The sequence below is a fragment of the Lacerta agilis genome, chromosome 3 (genome assembly GCF_009819535.1).
Source record: "Lacerta agilis isolate rLacAgi1 chromosome 3, rLacAgi1.pri, whole genome shotgun sequence".
In the NCBI taxonomy this organism is placed as follows: domain Eukaryota; kingdom Metazoa; phylum Chordata; class Lepidosauria; order Squamata; family Lacertidae; genus Lacerta; species Lacerta agilis.
The window spans coordinates 98,298,227-98,318,688 of NC_046314.1; positions in this window are offsets into that span (position 1 = coordinate 98,298,227).

The window sequence follows — 20,462 nt, forward strand, 5'->3', positions numbered from 1 at the left end:
ATATAGCTTGTGCCTTATGCTCTGTTATCTGAGTGACAGCCTCCCTTTGTGGTGGTGGTGTGATTTATTTGAGTGTTGAGTTACACCAGGGTCACTAACCTCTTTTAAGCCCCTGCATTTAGATTGTTGATTGAATGCCGTGGGAGCTGCTACCTTTGGTCACTTCTGTCCTCCCTTTCTCAGTTTAGTTCACTACCACAGAGAGCAAGCATGTGTGCACACAATTTACTTTTTGAAGGGTTCTGGGTAAAGGTCAAGTTCCAGTAGAATTAATCTGAGCCTTAAAAAGCACATAAAATTTAAAGAGGAAATGGGAATGAGCATTCTCTTTTGACTTCTTTATCTCAATACAGTGGTACCTCGGGTTAAGAACTTAATTTGTTCTGGAGGTCCGTTCTTAACCTGAAACTGTTCTTAACCTGAAGCACCACTTAAGTTCATGGGACCTCCCGCTGCCGCTGCGCCGCCAGAGCACGATTTCTGTTCTTATCCTGAAGCAAAGTTCTTAACCTGAAGCGTTATTTCTGGGTTAGCGGACTCTGCAACCTGAAGCATCTGTAACCTGAAGTGTCTGTAACCCGAGGTACCACTGTATATGTCTCAAGGGTGAAAACGCAGTCAAGGGAGTACACAGGTTTACTTGGAAGTAAGTTCCACTCTGTTCAGCGGGACTGGCTCCAAGGAAACTGTGCAGAGGATTTCAGCCCCAATGATCCAGCCACCAGTTTCCTCCATGTATAATATTATCGTTTCACCCATTTCATGGGTGATTTAGGCAAGCTGACATTTAGAACTCTCACCCTAGTTTTATTCTCCATTCAAATTGTTCCGTCATATGCCATGCATTCAGGCTCATGTCCCCAACTGTCTTTTCACCCCAACTCCTTTTAAACACAGATTGCGGGACGTGGACGTCGTGCTGAAGAAGACAGCACATCAGCAGTAACACCCAACATCTGTTTTTGGCAAGGACTATGAGCAGTTGACAGAAGCTTTTCTTCCTCCCTCTGCATGTAAATGATACGTGCTGATGCTTGCTAGAGCTATCTTTTACTTGGAGACGAGGGAAAGGCAATGTCACTTTCAACTGAAAACTGACTGTCAAGAAGTAAAAAAGGACAGCCCAGATAAAGCCAGCCGAAAATTTGCAATTGACTGTGGTGGGAACAAGAATGGGCCTGCTGGAAGGAAATTCTAGTTTTCGTAGATCTTCAGAATCTGAATGCACAGAAGGCCTGGTTGGATGAAATAGGCTGGAGTTTATCTTGTCACAGCCTTGTCCACTGGGTTTTCTGGTAAACAAGGCCTAGTGTGGGCAGGGAGGCCAAATGCTTCCATCCTTCTGTAAGAAGTAGGCTGGTAGAAGTTTATAAAATTACACAAGGCACAGAGAAAGTGGACAAAGAAAAGTGCCTCTCCTTCTCTCATAAGACTAGAACTCACGGAAATTCAATGAAGCTGAATGCTGGAAGATTGGAGATGGATAAAAGACAACACTTCTTTATGCAACACATAGTTGAACTGTGGAACTGCCTCCCAGAGTGGGAATGTATTTCCAAGGAGGCTGTAGTTTTGCAGCCCTCCGTGCTGTAGAGAGAAGTAAGGGACAGATGAGGCATGTCAACCTGGGAAGGTAGCCTGACCAGGAGAAGGAATTTTGTTGTTGTTGTTCAGTCGTTCAGTCATGTCCGACTCTTCGTGACCCCATGGACCACAGCACGCCAGGCACGCCTATCCTTCACTGCCTCCCGCAGTTTGGCCAAACTCATGTTAGTAGCTTCGAGAACACTGTCCAACCATCTCATCCTCTGTCGTCCCCTTCTCCTTGTGCCCTCCATCTTTCCCAACATCAGGGTCTTTTCCAGGGAGTCTTCTCTTCTCATGAGGTGGCCAAAGTACTGGAGCCTCAACTTCAGGATCTGTCCTTCTAGTGAGCACTCTTCTGCCTCCAGGAGATGAAAAGGCTAAGTTGTAAGCCCTACACAAATTTGGAGTGGAGTCCCCAAGACGGTTGGATGGCGCCTTGTATGCCTCCTGCTAGCAACTCCTGCAACCAAGCTTTCCTTTGAACCACATCAGCGAGGCAGGAGAGGAGTCTTGCCACCTGCGTAGCCCATACACATTGCCCAGGCTTGCTCCCAGGAGAGGTCACTTTGGTGATGGTAATGCAGCAGTCTGACTTCACCCCTGGAGGTGCACTCCATTGTCTCTTGAGACAGATGGGTGTCAACAAGATGGAGCCAAGGTGAGGAGTTCATGGGAGGCTGCAGTTATATTGCTTACCACAGGTGGCAGTAGTTCCTGAGAAGATGCTATGTATATGCATTGCTTTGGGAGCAGGTGTAGTTCTTGGGTCCCCAGGTGTTCTTGGACCACAGCTCCCATCACCCCCAAACTGCTTAGCCAATATTTTGGGAAGATGGAAGTTGTAGCCCAACAACATCTGGATGCCCAAGGTTAAAAAAACAGGGTTCTAGAGCAGGGTTCCCCAAACTTGGGTGTTTTTGGACTACAATTCCCATCATCCCTGACCATTGGTTCTGCTAGCTAGGGATCATGGGAGTTGCAGTCCAAAAACAGCTGAACGCCCAAGTTTGGGGAAACCGTGTTCCAGAGCCTAGACAGCTGAAATAAAAGACTTCGCTGGTTTGAATACCAAATCAAAAACGCACAACCTTAAGAATAAATATTTTGAATCTGGTTCTAGCACTCTCATTTGGTGTTCAGTTTTGCCCCTTTTTTAATGAGCAAGATGAAGTGTGTTTGTTTGCTTATTATTGTGAGGGGGGATATTTAAACCTCATTAAGAGCTATATGCTGCAAGGTGCTAAGTACCCTTCCATTCAAATGGCTTCACTTTCAGAAAAAGGTGCTCAGGCTCGGGTCCTAACCTTGTTTGTAGCAATTAGTTCATTTATTTGATTGAACTGCTGCTAATGCCTCTCTCTCTCTCTCTCTCTCTCTCTCTCTCTCTCTCTTCCTTGCTGCATGGGAGGCGCAAGTGCCGTAGCTGTGCGTGCACCCGGGTTATGCTAACCGATTCGGGTGCAGCTATTTCCAACTGTTTACCTTGCTGTTCTCCTCTTAACACCACTCTAAACTATGCTGAACAATGGCGGGAAACATGCTGCGCGCACCGTTGCGAGGAAGGAGGGAAGAATGGGCAGGGAGACAGTAGGATGCTGAACGATGTGTGAAAATGAGAATATGGCTAAGTGACTTACCATTCAAATAGACTTTCTCCAAATGCGAGTAATCAATTCTGGCACAGTGGGGAGAGTTAACATGACAAAGGGTCTAATCAGGGATTTGTCCAATATCAACTTTCCTGCTCAGTAGCCTCCCAAGTCTGAAAAGCATATGCATGAATTTAGTAACAAAGAGTTGAGGTTGGACCATTTTGCTTTTATAGAATGATGTGTATTCCAGATTTTAGGTGTCCCTGCCGTGGTGATTGGCTGCATGGGGAGCAAGTCACTTCTCGGTACTTACAAAGGTATGCCTGGGAATCTGACCGAATACGATATTTTGCCACAACTGAGATAACGATACTAAATGAATTTCATATTTTTCATCCCATCCCAGTTTCGTAGGGAATGTAAAACAACGGTATACTGTGCTGCTTGTTGCAGGAAAACTGAGGCATTCAGAAAAGCCACTTAATTGCTTTCCAAATGAATTCATCTCCCTCAGCAAAGGAAAAAGAAGCCAATTGGTTAAATTACTACCAAGGGAGCAAAATTCAGAAGGCTTCAGACAGGTGTTCCTGGAATGTTCAACTCTGATGGACACCCTATTTTCTAATAGCTGAATTCATTCTCAAAGCACCTATCCTTATGTAGCTACAATTTCACCACCCTTGGACAGAAGGGAGGCAGGTGGGAACCCCCAAGGTGTGTAGAATTACACACACCAACACACATACACACACACTTAGAAAAACCCCAATTGTTAAGGAGGGCTGAACATGCTCTGTGGCTACAGAATGCTGGCTGATTTTTGGGCAGCAGGGACAGAAAACCAGGACAGTTGAGAATGGCTTTAACAGATGACTGGACAAATTCATGGAGGCTATAGGTGTCTACTTGCCATGATTGCTATGCTCTGCCTCCACAATTGAAAGCAGTAACACTTCTGAATACCAGTTGCTGGAAAAACACAGGAGTAGGTCCTGCTTGTGGGTCTCCCACAATGCACCTGGTTGGCCACTGTGAGAACAAGATGCTGGGCTGGATGGAGCTATTGGCCTGATCCAGCAGGCTCTCCCTTTTTCCTTGTGTGTCATGTTTTTTAGATTGTAAGCCTGTGGTCAGGAACTGTATCGCTTTAACTGATTGTATATAAGCTACTCTGGGAGCCATTTTGGCTGGGGTGGGTGGGTGGGTGGGTGGGTGTTAAAAAGAAGAAGACGACCTGAACAAGCAAACAAATAGGAAGCTTCTGTATAACTAGTCAGACCATTGGTCCACCTAGCTCTGGCAGATGCCCTCCAGTGAGTACAGCCCGTTCCCTTTAGTTGTTTAGGGTTTTATAAGTCAGCAACCAAACCCGAAACTTGACTTACCAGCCAATTGGCAGCCAGTGTAGTTCTTTCAGCCTTGGTGTTCACATGCTCACAGTAGGAAGCGCCACTTAACAACGGAACCTCTGCATTCCAAGCCAGCTGCAGAACCTTCATGACAGCCCCACACAAAGCGCATTGCAGTAATATGGGATGCCCAGTCCAGGGACCCTATAACCATCATCTTGTTAGTATTTCATGCCTCCGATGCTGCAGATGAGATTGTTGTAAATCACATGCCTGTCTGAGAAGAGCGTGAGAAATGGAAGACAGTCTTATTTCTTCCGTTGTAATGTACTTTTGCTTTTATTTCTTTCTGCTTATTCTCTCGGAGCTGGAGAGAACAGACGCCATTATGCCTTTGTCTGTACATAGTGTGTAAATAAATAGTAGATTAGATCTATGGTGTCTTGCTCTTCTTGCTGTGTTTTGCCAGAAGATTAGTGTGCATATACCAGCTGGTATAGGTTGCTGGAGCACCTTGGAGAAGAAGGGAAATGCCTTTTTCAGTGCTGCGCATACTGGAGGATGCTCAGAGTTCTGGGGGCTTGCAGGCTCACCCCAGGGTGTTTTTCTAACACATCTCCCATAGGGACCATCAGTGGCCCTGAAATAACTATTGGGGCAGCCTCATCCCCATTTTCCCTGGGGCTACTTAAGACCTGTGTTTCCAGAGGAGAGGCAGAAGAGGAGAAGGCCAGGCCAGGGAGCTAGCACCGTCAAGTCTTGATGCTACCTGGGGACAGTTATTTCCTTTATATTCCGTTGCTCTCCCATAATTCAACTCAAGGCAATTTGCACAGGGTTGCAAGGTGGTCTCCCTGTTTAGGTGTTCATCCAGAACTGCTTCGCTTCAGCAAGCTTACTGTACCAAATACCTTGAGGTCATGCCTTGGGGACAGATGGATCCTGGATCATCATTTGGACACCGCAGCTTTAATCGTAGTGTTGCTTTCTAAAAGGAATGTCCCTTGCTCCCAGGTAATCCATCACATGAATAACAGCAAGCATAAAGCAAATTAAAGGCCTTTTTTTTTTTTGCTTCAGCTAATTAACTGTGCAAAGCAGGTCTTCGAATCAGGCTTTCTGTATAAATATGCCTCTGGGTGCCACTGCATCATGCTCTGTTATCACCATAAAATCAAAGATCAACGTTCTCCTGCACCAGCTTAAGATCATTGCATTCCATTCCGTCACCGGTGGGGGGGGATCTCAACCCCCTCTTATATAATCCTGAGCTCACACACCCCCTTCCAATTTCCGTGAAATCTCCACTTTCCACTGACTACTTCTGAAAGCAAATATCCAAGAGTGTGCTCACAGCTGACTACTTCTTTTATCTGAAGATGCACTCAATGACTTGCTCATTTCTTTCTCTCTTTTTCGCCAAGCAAAATACTTATAGAGTCTCAGTTGAACCCGACAGTGAGGACCGGAAAACAGGGCTGTATGGGGTCAGAAGAGAGCTTAGCAAGAAGCACCAAGCCTCTGAAGGAGAAGAAAGATAAACTACCAGCAGCTGCGAGATCCAGGATGGTTTGTGCTTCAGCCTTGCCTGGAGGGAAGATCTTACAAGCATCCAAATCCTTTCTATTGCAGTAATCTGCCTTTGTATAATATACTTTTTGATTATGGTCATCAAGTAGTGCGTACACACAGCCCTCATCCTATTCCTGCCTTGGCCTCGGGACTAAGCTTATTTTTCTTATCTCCAGATAGGATAATAGGAAATAGAATGCATACACAGAGCTCTCCACAAGTTTATTGTACTCGTCTCACTGATACGTCAATCATGCCGGTTGGGTTTTGTTATCGTTTTTTCATTTGCTTAGCTTCATCACCTGCGGCTGAGATCTCATCGGTCTCTCACTCGCTGAAGAGGGTTAGGCCAGGTCAAGTGTTTGGATGAGGAATTTGCAAGGCAAAGTCGAGCAGGGCAGGATGTGGAAGTACTTTCAACAGCAGGCGTCTCTGTACCGGAGCCTGCTGAACTGGTGGGAGTGGGACATGTTTATGGATGGAGCTAGCTGGGAATGCAGTGGGGACAGTCATGCCTTTGGGGAGACGCCAATGCAGTGGTGGGGGTAGGAATGAAGAACAGGTAAAATGGAGACACACACACACACGGTATGCAGAGAATGTATAGGTTACTCGAGCTAAGTCCAGAACAGTGGTGCAAAGCCTATGGTGGTCTGCAAGATGTTGTTGGACTCCATCTCCCGCCAGTCCACTCAGTGTGGTCGATGATCAACAATGTTGGGAGTAGAATCCTGGTTAGTTTTGCCAGGATCTGATGCTTATCATCTTGTGGTGAGGAGTGAATTGGCTTTTTTACTAGTGGCACCAGTGTTGTGAAATGCTCTCCCTGCTAAAATACAAGAGTCTCATCATTATTGGCATTTTGTTGGCTGCTGATGACATACAGTACTGATTTCTCTGATCACCTTACTGGAACCCCCTGCTCTGACTGATGTTTTAACTGCATTAACTGTGTTGCACTGTTTTAATGGGCTTGTTTATTACATACTTTAATTACTGATGTTTCAATGTAGTTGTTTCCCCATGTATTTTTATAATTGGTCTTAAACTTAGAATCATAGAGTTGGAAGAGACCACAAGGGCCATCCAGTCCAACCCCCTGCCAAGCAGGAAACACCATCAAAGCATTCCTGACAGATGGCTGTCAAGCCTCCGCTTAAAGACCTCTAAAGAAGGAGACTCCACCACACTCCTTGGCAGCAAATTCCACTGTCGAACAGCTCTCACTGTCAGGAAGTTCTTCCTAATGTTTAGGTGGAATCTTCTTCCTTGTAGTTTGATTCCATTGCTCTGTGTCCGCATCTCTGGAGCAGCAGAAAACAACCTTTCTCCCTCCTCTATATGACATCTTTTTATATATTTGAACCTTAACCTTCTCTTCTCCAGGCTAAACATACCCAGCTCCAGGCTAAACATACTTGTCATTTTGCTGTTGGCTTTCATGTTTCTGAGCTGCCTTTGTCCCCCCCCCCTTGAAATTAAAGGGGATATCTTAATAATAATGATAACAATTTTTTTATATAAAAAAAAAACCTTCCAGTAGCACCTTAGAGACCAACTAAGTTTGTTATTGGTATGGGCTTTCGTGTGCATGCACACTTCTTCAGATACACTGAAACAGAAGTCACCAGACCCTTATATATAGTGAGAGGGTGGGGAGGGGTATTGCTTAGAATGGTGGCGGGAATGGGTGATTGGCTGATAGGTGTGGTAAACCTGTTGAGTCGTTAAGAGTCGTCAACAGGTTTTCCACACCTATCAGCCAATCACCCATTCCCACCACCCTTCTGAGTAATACTCCTCCCCACTCCTTCACTATATTTAAGGGTCTGGTGACTTCCGTTTCAGTGTATCTGAAGAAGTGTGCATGCACACAAAATCTCATACCAATAACAAACTTAGTTGGTCTCTAAGGTGCTACTGAATTTTTTTTTATAAATTATATTTTGACTACACCAGACCAACACTGCTATCTACCTGTAACTAAAATAATGATAACATTAGTCTAGCAGCACCTTAGAGACCAACTAAGTTTGTTCTGTGTACCAGAACAAACTTAGTTGGTCTCTAAGGTGCTACTGGACAATTTTTTAATTTTTAAAAACTTTTTTATTTATTTTGACTGCGTCAGACCAACACGGCTACCTACCTGCAATACCTGGAAGGCCACAGGTCCCCACCCTGAGGGAGGAATTCAATGTAGCACTATGCATTTGTTCCATCAGCGGATGAATTTCAGCTTGCCAGGTACAGAATCCCCTTCTCTCCATTTATTGGTACTTCAATAATGTATGATCTGTAAACCATCAATTGTAAAAGGAGTTGGGGTTGATTGGTACAGCTGGGGATCATAGCTGTCAACTTTTCCCTTTTCTTGCGAGGGAACCTATTCGGAATAAGGGAATTTCCCTTTAAAAAAGGGAAAAGTTGACAGCTATGCTGGGGATGCCTAGTCAATGTGAAGCTTGGTGGGTGGGTGGCTACGGACAAAATGAAATATGAGTTATCTAATAATATGTCTGAATTCAATTTTAATTTAATTTAAAAAGTGCCAAATTCCTGTCAATCATCCCAGTCAGTTGTCAATCACCCTAGTCGTTTCATAGCTTGTCAGCTGTTCCTTGTAACTTCACACTAATTGGCCAGAAGGCTGGAAGGTGGGAGCAGATTTACTGCTTTCTGAGAAAATGCTCCCAAGTTCCCCCCTTTATATACCTCCTTAAGTTATAGAAAACTGAGACCAGAACATTGAGGGAAGAGGTTTAGGGTGTCACATAGCAAGTGTGTGCTCAGCAGAGCCCTCCATGCTCCAGGAGGGGGAAGCATCTGGGAAAGGGCCAAAAAAAATCCCAAAAGGTAATATTAATTTCAGAAATAGTTAGGGCTAGTGGCGCTGTGGTCTAAACCACAGAGCCTAGGGCTTGCCAATCAGAAGGTCGGCGGTTTGAATCCCTGCAACAGGGTGAGCTCCCATTGTTTGGTCCCAGCTCCTGCCAACCTAGCAGTTTGAAAGCACATCAGAGTGCAAGTAGATAAATAGGTACCGCTCCAGCGGGAAGGTAAACATCATTTCCATGCACTGCTCTGGTTCGCCAGAAGCAGCTTACTCATGCTGGCTGCATGACCCGGAAGCTGTCTGTGGACAAACGCCGGCTCCCTCGGCCTATAGAGCAAGATGAGCGCCACAACCCCGAGTAGTCCGCGATTGGGCTTAACAGTCTGGGGTCACTTTACCTTTACCTTTTTAAAAATAATAATAATTTTTTTTGTTTTAATGCACAAATACTACAAAAAGGAAAAGATTAATTCACGCATAATCATCCATATTTTCCACCTTTCTGGCTTTCATATCCGTGACTTCCCTCAGACCTTCCACATGGTTTTCAAGTTTCTATCTTTTTAATCTATACATCTTTAGTCTATCATTGCTTAAACTATCATATACATAATAGTCACTATAAAATTCATAATTACAATAATATTTCTTCATTTGTCTACAAAGCTTCTTGGAGTCCTATAAACGTATTCAATTGAGTATCATTATCTTTCAGATAGTTCGTAAATTTAGTCCAGTCTTTGATGAATTTCTGGTCCCGCTGTTCTCAGATTCTTCCCGTCATTTTGTCCAGTTCTGCATATTCCATTAATTTCACTATCCATTCTTCCTTTGTCAGTGTTTCTTCCTGTTTCCACCTTTGTGCTATCAAAATTCTTGCCGCAGTCGCTGCATATTGGAAAAATTTAACATCTTGCTTTTTAATGTCAGTGCCTATAATACCCAGTAGGAAGGCTTCTGGTTTTTTGACAAATGTATATTTCAACATTTTCCTCATTTCATTATATATCATATCCCAGAAGTTTCTTACCTTGTTACACTCCCACCACATATGATAAAAGCACTTTACCTTTAATGGCTAAGTGAAAGATGTAAGGTTAGGAGAAAGCTAATAGTCTTTGAATTACGTCTGATCGCTCTGACATTCCTGAGACCCCTTTAGAGATGTGTTGATCTGTGTGGTTAGTGCTTATTGTGTGGCAGCTCCAACGTGGCTTGCTCTTTTTTTCTGTTGTTGTTGTTGTTTAGTCGTGTCCAATTACTAATCACAATGTAAGAGAGAGGTGAGGAATCTTTTCCAAGCTGAGGCCCACATTCCCTGGTAAGCATCATTCTAGGGGACACACAGCAGTGATGGGTGGTGTCAGAACCCAAAGTGGACAGAGTGACAAATGCAACTCTTACCTTTGCATAGTTGGCTACATTCTAGCCATGGAAAAGGTTTCTACATGACATTGCACGGAACTCTCCATCCAAGACTGCATCCACCCATCAAAAAAGCATTTCAGGAAAACACTTTGTAAACCTCAAAGTGGGAAATCAAGTTGGTGAACAATGGGACTCCATAGCGCCATCTGGTGTCACAGTACTATAACGCATATCAAACGCCTTTTCTTTACTAATGTAGCTGAGTCCCAAGTAAGCCAGAGGCTTTATTCAACGACACATTCCAGCCTGGCAAAAGCAACTGTGGAGGATGCAGAGCTAGGGAGGATCCCAAGCGCTGGATAGAGCTACCTGAAGATCTGCATTTGCCCCATGGGCGAGAGGTTCCCCACCGCTGTCATCAGAGAAACCTACATCATGTCACGAGCTAGCTGGAAGCAGAGGAGTGGTGGGAGGCACCAGCTGGGGAATTCCCAAGGGAATCCCAAAGGGAAGAAGGCTCAGAGCCAGGGGGTTGGTGGTGGGACGACAATGAGTGGTCAGAGGGAGAAGAGGGAGCAGGCTGGGATGAGGTGGTGTCATAAGCTGAAGAGGCAACAGGGTTTAGTGAGCAGGAAGGGTCTGTGGCAGAGAGCAGTCCAGAAGCAGAGGCAGAAGCAGAGGCTGGAAAGGAGGGGGGCAAGAAACTGGGATGAATCCTGCTGCTGAAGAAGCTAGGGTGTCTTCCCCTCCTGCTGCAACCAGCTCCCCTCCCCACTTGTCTCCCACAACCAGAAGAGGTATGAAGAGGGGAGAAGCAAAAACAGACAAGTCAGAGAAGCCTCAGATTGCTTGGTAAGCACCCAGAGGAATAGGGGACTTAGAGAGCCATGGGAAAATGGGGACCTTCAGTCCTCACAACTGCCTCAATGGGGTAAGATCTACTGGGAAGAGTTGCTGTGCTCACTAGGCCTGGCCTCTTAAGCTGTTTATTCCTTTGAATAAAGAGTGTTAACTTCCCTGTGAGTTATTGCTGACCTCCTGACACCCCCCCTGACCCATCAGTAGAAAACATCTGATGTTCTCTCTGACCAGCATTTGAGCAACTGCGAGAACAGCTATGCCAGCAAAGACACATCAGTGTGAGTTCTAAGAACATTGTTGGCCACTTTCTGGTTGCTTCAGTAAAGTATAAAAATGCAAATGGAGAAATCATAGAATCGTAGGAGTGGAAGGAACCCAAAGGCTCATCTAGTCTAACCCCCTGCAAATGTAGAAGAAGAAGAGTTTGGATTTGATATCCCGCTTTATCACTACCCAAAGGAGTCTCAAAGCGGCTAACATTCTCCTTTCCCTTCCTCCCCCACAACAAACACTCTGTGAGGTGAGTGGGGCTGAGAGAATTCAAAGAAGTGTGACTAGCCGAAGGTCACCCAGCAGCTGCATGTGGAGGAGCGGAGACATGAACCCGGTTCACCAGATTATGAGTCTACTGATCTTAACCACTACACCACACTGGCTCTGTAGTCCTGGAAGTACTATCAAGCTGCCAGAAACATGTTTTCAATCAGGCAGGTGAGGCTTCAAGCAGAATGGGAACTGACAACACACCTTTTGAGTGACAAAGAAGAAAATCAGGAGGGGTACAACACAGCTGCCTCTGGGTTGGAAATGTCAGGGAAGTAGACATTTTTGAGGGGTCAAGGCCAGCCATCAGTGTGAAGTTTCGTCCACCTTTCTTCAGTTCCAGCAGGCATTCCACTTTGCACCCCACTTCTGTCTGCCAGGATTGTGATCTGTTCTGTAGCGACATGTTTTATCATTCCATTACCCGGTCAGCCCCAATCTTCAAGCAGATGATGCTCTACAGTGTTTCCGTCTTCCATGTTATGACGGGGAGACTTTCAAAGGTGAAGAAAATGATGTCTTTCTTGTTGTGGTCAATGACTGCTCTTAGTTGTACAACCCATTTCAACGTCAAAATGTTGTTTATCTAGAAACGGTTGACAAATCCTAAGACATGGTTGATAGTTCATGTTGGAAAGATGACATAGCTGCTATTTAGCTTGCCTCTTACAGCAAAAGCAGAGGGGTAACGTGCTGCTGCAGAAATCCTTGCACTAATAGGACAAATTCCCACTTTAAGCAAGCAAACAAGACAAACAAAAAGGGTGGGGAACTAACAACAATCTTGTTTTATTTTCACAACGGAGTTCTTGTGAAATTTTAATCCAGATGCGATGGATATTAATAAGGCTCAAGTGTACTGTGGTTATTTTTCTAGTTCAGAGTTTAAGATTTGTTTGACTTTTTTTTTCCACACTGCTTGAAAACTGCTAGCCTCACTCATACTATTGCTGTCAACCAAGCATAATTCCCCATTACAGATAACCTTTATATTGATCTGAAGGCAGCCCTGTTTAGGGAATTTTTTAATGTTTGATGTTTTAGCGTGTTTTTAATATTTGGTTGGGAGCCACCCAGAGTGGCTGGGGGTATAAATAATAAATTGTTATTGTTGTTGTTGTTGTTGTTGATTTGAAACTGATTGACACAAGAGACCTTTTTTTTCTTTTCTAAAGAGAGATTTTTAGAAATTATAACCACACAGAATTATCTCAGTTACAGGCTTGTACAAAGGAAAATACAGCACAGAAGCAAGGAGAGGATCCACCAATGTAATATTATGAGCACTCTACTCTCATGCATTTGGAGATTCATCTTAATGCAAGGACACTATGCCTTCTACAGTACCCCACAGACTTTTGTGTTTAATTGTGATTAACTTAGTCTATGCTGGAATTAAAAAAACAACAACCCTTTCCAGTGCTGAATTTTCTTATATTGTGATTCTACTTCCATGCCAGCTGAACAGCACGGTTCTTCTGTGTCTTTCTTGTCCTCCTGAAATCAACGGATCATTCATTCACCATAGATTATCAATGATATGTACCTCTGCCGTTTTGGCGTCACTGCTCCTTCCTTGCCCAGCCATCACCTAAGCAGCTAGGCCTGATCCTACGAGTACTTGTTGGAACTCCCAGGCTTGCAAAAGACCTTGAAGATTAATATGATAACAGAATCATAGAACTGTAGAGTTGGAAGGGACCCTGAGGATCATTGAGCACAATCCCCTGCAATGCAGGAATATGCAGCTGTCCCATAGGGGGATCGAACCTGCAGCCTTGGCGTTATCAGCACCACGCTGTAACCAACTGAGCTAACTGATATTGTCCAATATTTACCAGTGGTGGCTAGTACCCATTTGGGGTAGAGTGGAAAGCAGGAGACCAACAGAAGGTGGAGGTGGAGCCAATCCTCTGACTGGTGATAAGCAAGAAGGAAATCATGTGGGAGCTGGCTGAGGTCAGAACGAGGTGCCCCATTCGCCCTAAAGGATCAGCCTCCACTACAAAGGACTATGATTATACTGACTCAGGACCCATCTGCATTATACATTCAAAGTTCTATCGTACTGTTTTGAACAGTCCTTGTTGTGTCATCATCCCCCAAAGAACCGTGGGAAACCATAGTTTATTAAGGGTGCAGAGAGTTGTGGGGAGACCCTTATTCCCCTTCCAGAGCTGCAATTCCCAGGGAGGTTTAACCATTGGTCACTCTTCCCAAGGAACTCTGGGAAACCTCATCCTGTGAGGAGAGCAGCGCATATGGGGCTTCGGGTTGAAAACCTTTCAAGGAGAGAAATGTTTTAAACAGGAAATGCTTGTTTTGCTTTCCAGCGACAGGTTCCAAGACCGCTCCAGCAACCTGCAACCACAAGGTGCCCGTTCAAAGCTCATACTGTTCCATCTGCAGCGAGGACACTTAGTTTTACACAGAAAAGGAACAAGCTTACAATTTCAGATCCTAAGGCAGGAATGCAAAAAACCTGTGGCACTCCAACTTCCATCAGCCCTAGCCGGCATGCCCAATGGCCCAGGGACGATGGGAGTTGGGGAGTCCAACAACATCTGGAGGGCCACAGGGATCCCCACCCATGGCTTTAAATCATTTTGTAGCACTACATATTCATAGAAAGGGTGCTCATGTTGATTGTAGGGTGCAACGTAGCTTCCTTAAAATGAAAAAAGGGGTGGCAACCCAAATGCTTCTATAGATTTCATTCCTCAGAGCGTGAGTGCCAGAAGCCAGAGGCACTTCTTAGCATCTTCTGTATAGGAAGAGAGGCTGATCTGACAAGTATCAGCCATCAAATTGCACCTGCGGTCAGATTTATTATATACTGGGACACATTTCTGGATAAATCCTATGTTTCTGTTTGACCCTCTCTTTAAACCTCACTTTGAATCTGACTCTCCCATAATTGCAGCTCATCGCTTTATCACCGTAATTGAACTGTCCTCTGTCACCTTTCCCTCTCCTCTACATCACCTACTGTGATGTAACCACTTATCTGTCTGGTGTTTGAAGGCAAAGTGAAGGAGGTTTTTCTTAGCCTGAAGGGTCTTGATACAGGTGAATGATTAGTTGCTAGGTGAGCAACTTGGTTCCAAACACAGAGCTGCCAGTTATCAAAAGTATCACATCCTTTATCTCCCTGGGCTTAATCCAATTGGCAGCAAAGATGTCCAAGACCAAAGGATGACACACTTTCTCAATTGGTTTTTATCGCCCGGGTCCACGTTGGGACGCTTTCGCTCTGTACCACTTCAAAGAACGGAAGGAAATCCTCTCGAAAGGATTGATCTACATTGGTGGCCATAGGCTGCCCTGTTCTGGCTAGGTTGAAAGGCTTTGAGGTGCTGGACTAGGTCTAAGGCAGGGCTGGAAGACATGTAGTCCTCCATATACTGTTGTACTCCAGATCTCCTCAGACCTAGCCAGTGGTCATGGGTGATGGGAACTGTAGTCCAACAACATTTGGAGGCCCATGGGTTCTTCAACCCATCTAGTCAGGCTGGACCATGATCGTATTTAAGGCCAAGCAGAACTGAGAGCCTGGATTGGCTTGAACAATCGCCAGGCTGAAGGATGGAGCATTTGACAGACAACCTTCTCTTTCTCCTTTCCTCCCAACAGGTGAGGAGTGTCAGGGACCAGCAATCAGATTCCTCTTCAGCAGCTGGAGACAAGAACTTCAAACCCAAAGTAGAAGGCATGCAAGGGGAGCTTCAGGAGCGCTCCTTTGAGTGGTTCTTGGCTGCCCTGGGTGGAGTTGTACTCCCTTTGAAGGAGCAGGCACATAGTTTGGAGCAGTGCTTCCCAAACTTGGGTTTTTAGCTGTTTTTGGGCTACAACTCGAATCATCCTTAGCTAGCAGGACCTGTAGTCCAAACACCGGTTTGGAGGTACTCCTTGAACTACCATTGTCACTTGAGCTACAGGTAGCATCTGATTAGGAGGCCCTTTGGCTGTGGCTTTTTCTGGATAGGGATAACCTGACCAAAGTGGCTCACATGTTGGTAACTTCAAGACTGGATTACTGCTGCATGTGGGGCTGCCCTTGGAAGCCGCAGCTATTGCAGAATGCTGCAGCTGGACTTGTGTAAGGAACTGATTGCCACCAACACATGGCACCAGTGTTAGAAGAACTGCACTGGTTTCCCATCTGCTGCTGGGCCCAGGTTCAAGGACCAATGTACAAAGCCCTGAACAACAGGCTGCGACGAACCTCCACTTCACACTCTCCCCTTGTTACTAAGTGAATTTCTAATCAGGTGTTCTGGGTCAAATTTCAATCCACCCCACCTGTCCCTCTGAGGTCCGTCTGTGATGTCAATCCCCTTTTATTTATAATCTGGGAATCTCTTAGTGACGGGAGTTTTCCTGTCCAGCTGCCGTGGCCTGTTATATCCTCTGCTCTGGGCTTCAGGGGTTAAACTCTTCTTTGCCTACAGTTCGGGGTCTCTCTTTCATTAGATCCCTCACTATATCAGTTAGCTAAGCCCTCTTAGCAACTCTGTGGCAATACCAGGGTTTCTGCCCGCTAGCCCCTCCTGAGGGAACTCCAAGACACAAACTACCGGGTATCGCCCTGCAGGTCAGTTTTGTCCTTTCCCTGAGTTCACCTCCTCATGAGCATACATAACTCGCTGGACCAAATGAACGACGATATTTTCTTAGCTCAACAATAAGAAGTCTTTATTTCTTTCAGAACATAACTGTTTCAGTAATGGTTTATAAGCTTAGTTTCATAACAGTGTAAACTCTTTCTTTCAGCATCATATACACATCTTCAACCTATCCTAACCTACCCAAACCATTATCCTGGCCCCACGTCCTCCTTCTAGTCACCACTCCCTCTCTAACGGCTGCTGCCTCCTTTTAAAGAGCGGAATGTCCCGCCTCCCATGAGATACCTGCCACTCAAACTGGGGTGCCCATTAACTCATAAAACACCGTGGGTTTCTGAAAATCCCTTAACTTAGATCCGTTTCGTTACACAGGCCCAGCATAATTTAACCATACCCTTTATGTCCCAGGTCGATCACTGAGATCAATTGGGAGAGCGCTATCAGTGGTCCCCCATGGACCAGAAGCATGACTCAATCTCATATCAATGAGAAGCCATGCTTTCAGTGTTGTGGGGTCCAATTCTGTGGATCTTCCTCCCACTAGAAGTCAGGTAGGCACCATCCCTGCTGAGTTCTAGGTTCCTGGTTAAAACCATGCTATTTCAGGAGGCCTTTGCACCTTCTCTGGTGTTCTTTGCTTAAATTTCTGAGATTTTAAATGTCTAGTTTAAACTTTGCACAATGTAATTTTTTAATATAATTGTATGGTACTTTGAAATCTAGATGGTGAAAAGACAAAAGATTGTTCATGTATGCGACAACTGCAGCAAGAATATTGCTCGCCCAAAAGTGGAAATTACAGGAATTACCAACGATTGATGAGTGGCAGACGAAGATGGTGGAATATGCTGAACTTGCAAAACTGACCGCCAGGGTCAGAAACCAGGATGACTCAAGGTTTCAAAGAGATTGGAGTAAATTTGTGGAGTACTTAAGATTGAACCGAGGAAGTTTAAAAACACTAGTAGGATTGGAATAAACCTTTGACATAGTTCAATAGTGAAGTGGTAAAAACTGCACGATGAGAATGGACTAGAAAACCTGCTGACGAGAGGGAGGGGAGTCGTAGCTCGGCAGAGCAATGATTTGTGTAATTTGTGTGTAGATGTTAAATTGGCTGTAATTTGATATATTTGAAAATAAAAAAAATCCAAAAAAAATCAATATGGACGTTTAAAAAAGAAAAGAAAAAAAAGAAATCTAGGTGGTGAAAAGAGGGCTAGTGGGTCAGTCGCCCTCCAATCATACGATGTGGCACTTCTGTCCTTGGGCTCAGAGGACTCCACTGAAGACCCAGTGAGATGAGAGGCTCTCCCATTCCATCCAAGCATGAGACTACTGGAGAAAGATGGGGGGGGGCCTTTAATCAAAACAGCACCTTCCAATGTAGCAATTAGAATGTAGTCATTGCTTCTTCTTCTGCTTCTTCTGCTTCTTCTTCTTCTTCTTCTTCTTCTTCTTCTTCTTCTTCTTCTTCTTCTTCTTCGATCAGTCGTAGCTGAGCAAGATTGTCTTCCATAAACACGGTTTCAACAATGAGTCCGTAAGTGACTCTGGAGGCCAATTCTGGATCCACACGTCCTTCCACAGTGGGGACATTGGTTTCCAGGCAGGAGTTGATCATGGTGAGTGTTTGCCAAGCTTGCCTTCCTCTTAGCGCGTTTCCCCCTTTCGTCCTGAGTTCGAGCATCTTCAAAACCCATTGACACCTTTGGTAAAAGTCTATTCTTCAATTGGAGTGCATGCAGGCCAGTGTTTCCCAGTTGTCGGTGTTTATATTACATTTTTAAAGATTTGCCTTGAGAGAGTCTTTGAACCTCTTTTGTTGACCACCAACATTACGATTTCCATTTTTAAGTTTGGAATAGAGTAGTTGCTTTGGAAGAGGATAATCAGGCATCTGCACAACATGACCAGTCCAACGAAGTTGATGTTGAAGTTGCTTCGACACTAGTGATATTTGCTTCTACTGTTGCTGCTACTATATAGGACTGCGACTCTGGTCCCTGCTGAAGCAACATTGGTGCTCTGTAGTCACAGCGTACAGCATGACCCCTTATTTTGCCTCAGACGACCCTGTGTCTGGCTTGAACCCAAACTAAGTTTTGCCTCACTACAAAACAGAAGAAGAAGAAGAAGCATCCCAAATAGATACAGTATTCTGAGATTGCTGTGGGATGGGCAGTTCTGCAGCTCAGGGATAAATTGGTTGAGTAAGCTTGTGATTGTTGTAGTCAGGAGTTAACACGTCTCTGATGCTGGTGGTGAGACCATTCTGCAGGACCGTTGGTGGTATTACAACCCATCCCATGTTCTTAGAATGGGGGGGGAGGGGCATAGCAGGCTAGAGCTTAATATTTCTACTGTTGGGATTTAAAAAAAACAAACAACTAGTTTCCTGACAGAAACTAGATAAGCTCACAGAACATTACAATTTGGCACAGGGGAGGGTCTATGATCATAAGAATTTGCGACAACACAGGCACTGTCCAATAGGGACCTACAGTGCTCACACAACCAAGTTCCATAGAGAACTCTGAATCGTGAATAGCTTTGTTTGCTGGGAGAAGAGAAAAAATGTTTGCCCTGTAACAAAGTACAGAATTTCGAATCTCAAGGAAACCCCTTTGATTGCACTATAAAAAAGTTGTCTGGAAAGGCTCTGAAAATCTGTTCAGGGTTTACATGGGATTGTGTAATGACTTCAGTGGAAACGTGCACAGGACTGGGCTGCATCTCTTAAAAATTCTGCTTAGATGACTGATTTCTAAAGGGTTGGAGAATGTGCTCTGTTGTGAATTCTTCTGCAAAGCTCTTATTACCAACCTCAAGATGGCACTGCTGCCGAACTCCTGCACATTCCACCAGAACAGTTACATAATCTTGTTTATACAGCGAAGGGGTCATTTGAAAGCTAAGATCACACAATGTTAATTTGGCCAGTGACTTCCAGCTTCTTCTTCCTCCTCCTCCTCCCCCACACCTCCCTTTTTGGCAAAATGCCTCTTTTATGTCTAGATGGAGACTTCTAAAGGAAATGTTTGCGTGTGGATGTGCTGCCAGGGAAGCCTTGCAGTCAGGGAGCGCTCACTGAAAAATAGCTGGGATTAAAAGTTTGGACCGGTCTCAAATTATGCCTCTCTTGGAATTTGTTGTTTTTACTTTCCTGTCCTAGAAGACAATGATACAGGAACAGTTGGCCTCGGCTATGGTGTTTTGTCAGTCGGGGATTCTTGGCCCAGAACTACCCCGTGGATTTTTCCATTCTGAAACCTCTCTCCCCACACGGCCGCATTCATCTCATGGGAGTGCAAATTAGGAGCACACTCTTCTCTGCTGGGAAGATGTTGCAAGGGAGCTAGGATCACACCCAAGTGCCGTTGTGTGAGGCACAACAGCACAACATGCACAAAAGTTACGTGTGGCGGAGGATTTGCCACATGATCAGCCCTGTTCTATTTATAAGCTCCGAATGTTTGTAAAGTTTATTTCTAGGAGAGGAACACTGGTCAGTTCAATGAATGGTTTCTTGCTAATGGATACATGGGCGTTGTACAGAAATGCATAGCTGTCAAGTTTCGGATTTGAAAATAAGGGATCAGCAGTCTCACCTATCCCGGGGACAGTCACATGTCAGTGGTGGGCGGAGCCAGAAGCAAAAGTGGGCGGAGCAGCAATGTAAACTCCAAGTGGGCTTGGGTTCGGAGCGGAGCAAAGAGGAGGGCCGCCATGTGCTCCGCGCGATGGAGCCCCATCGTCTTCTTGTCTGATCCCATCAAAACAGGACAGGAAGCAGCAGCTGCTCAAAGGCAGCCAGGCTCCGCCCGCCAGCTAACCCTATTGGCCGGCTGAGGGTCTCGGTGGCAACGGATAGGGGCTGATGCAGGGGGAGGAATACAACCCCCCCTGTAAGCACAGGAAACGGCTCCCACTTGCTTTGAGGGCTGAGGCTTTTCTCTCAAATAGGTGAGGTCTACCCACCCAGTCCCTGGCCAGCAGGGGAGGAGCTGCTTCCATTAAAAACGGGAAATTTAAGGGAAATAAAAAATAAGGGAGAGCAGCTGGAAACTGCTTAAAATAAGGGAGAATCCCAGGGAAAACGGGATACTTGACAGCACTGAGAAAT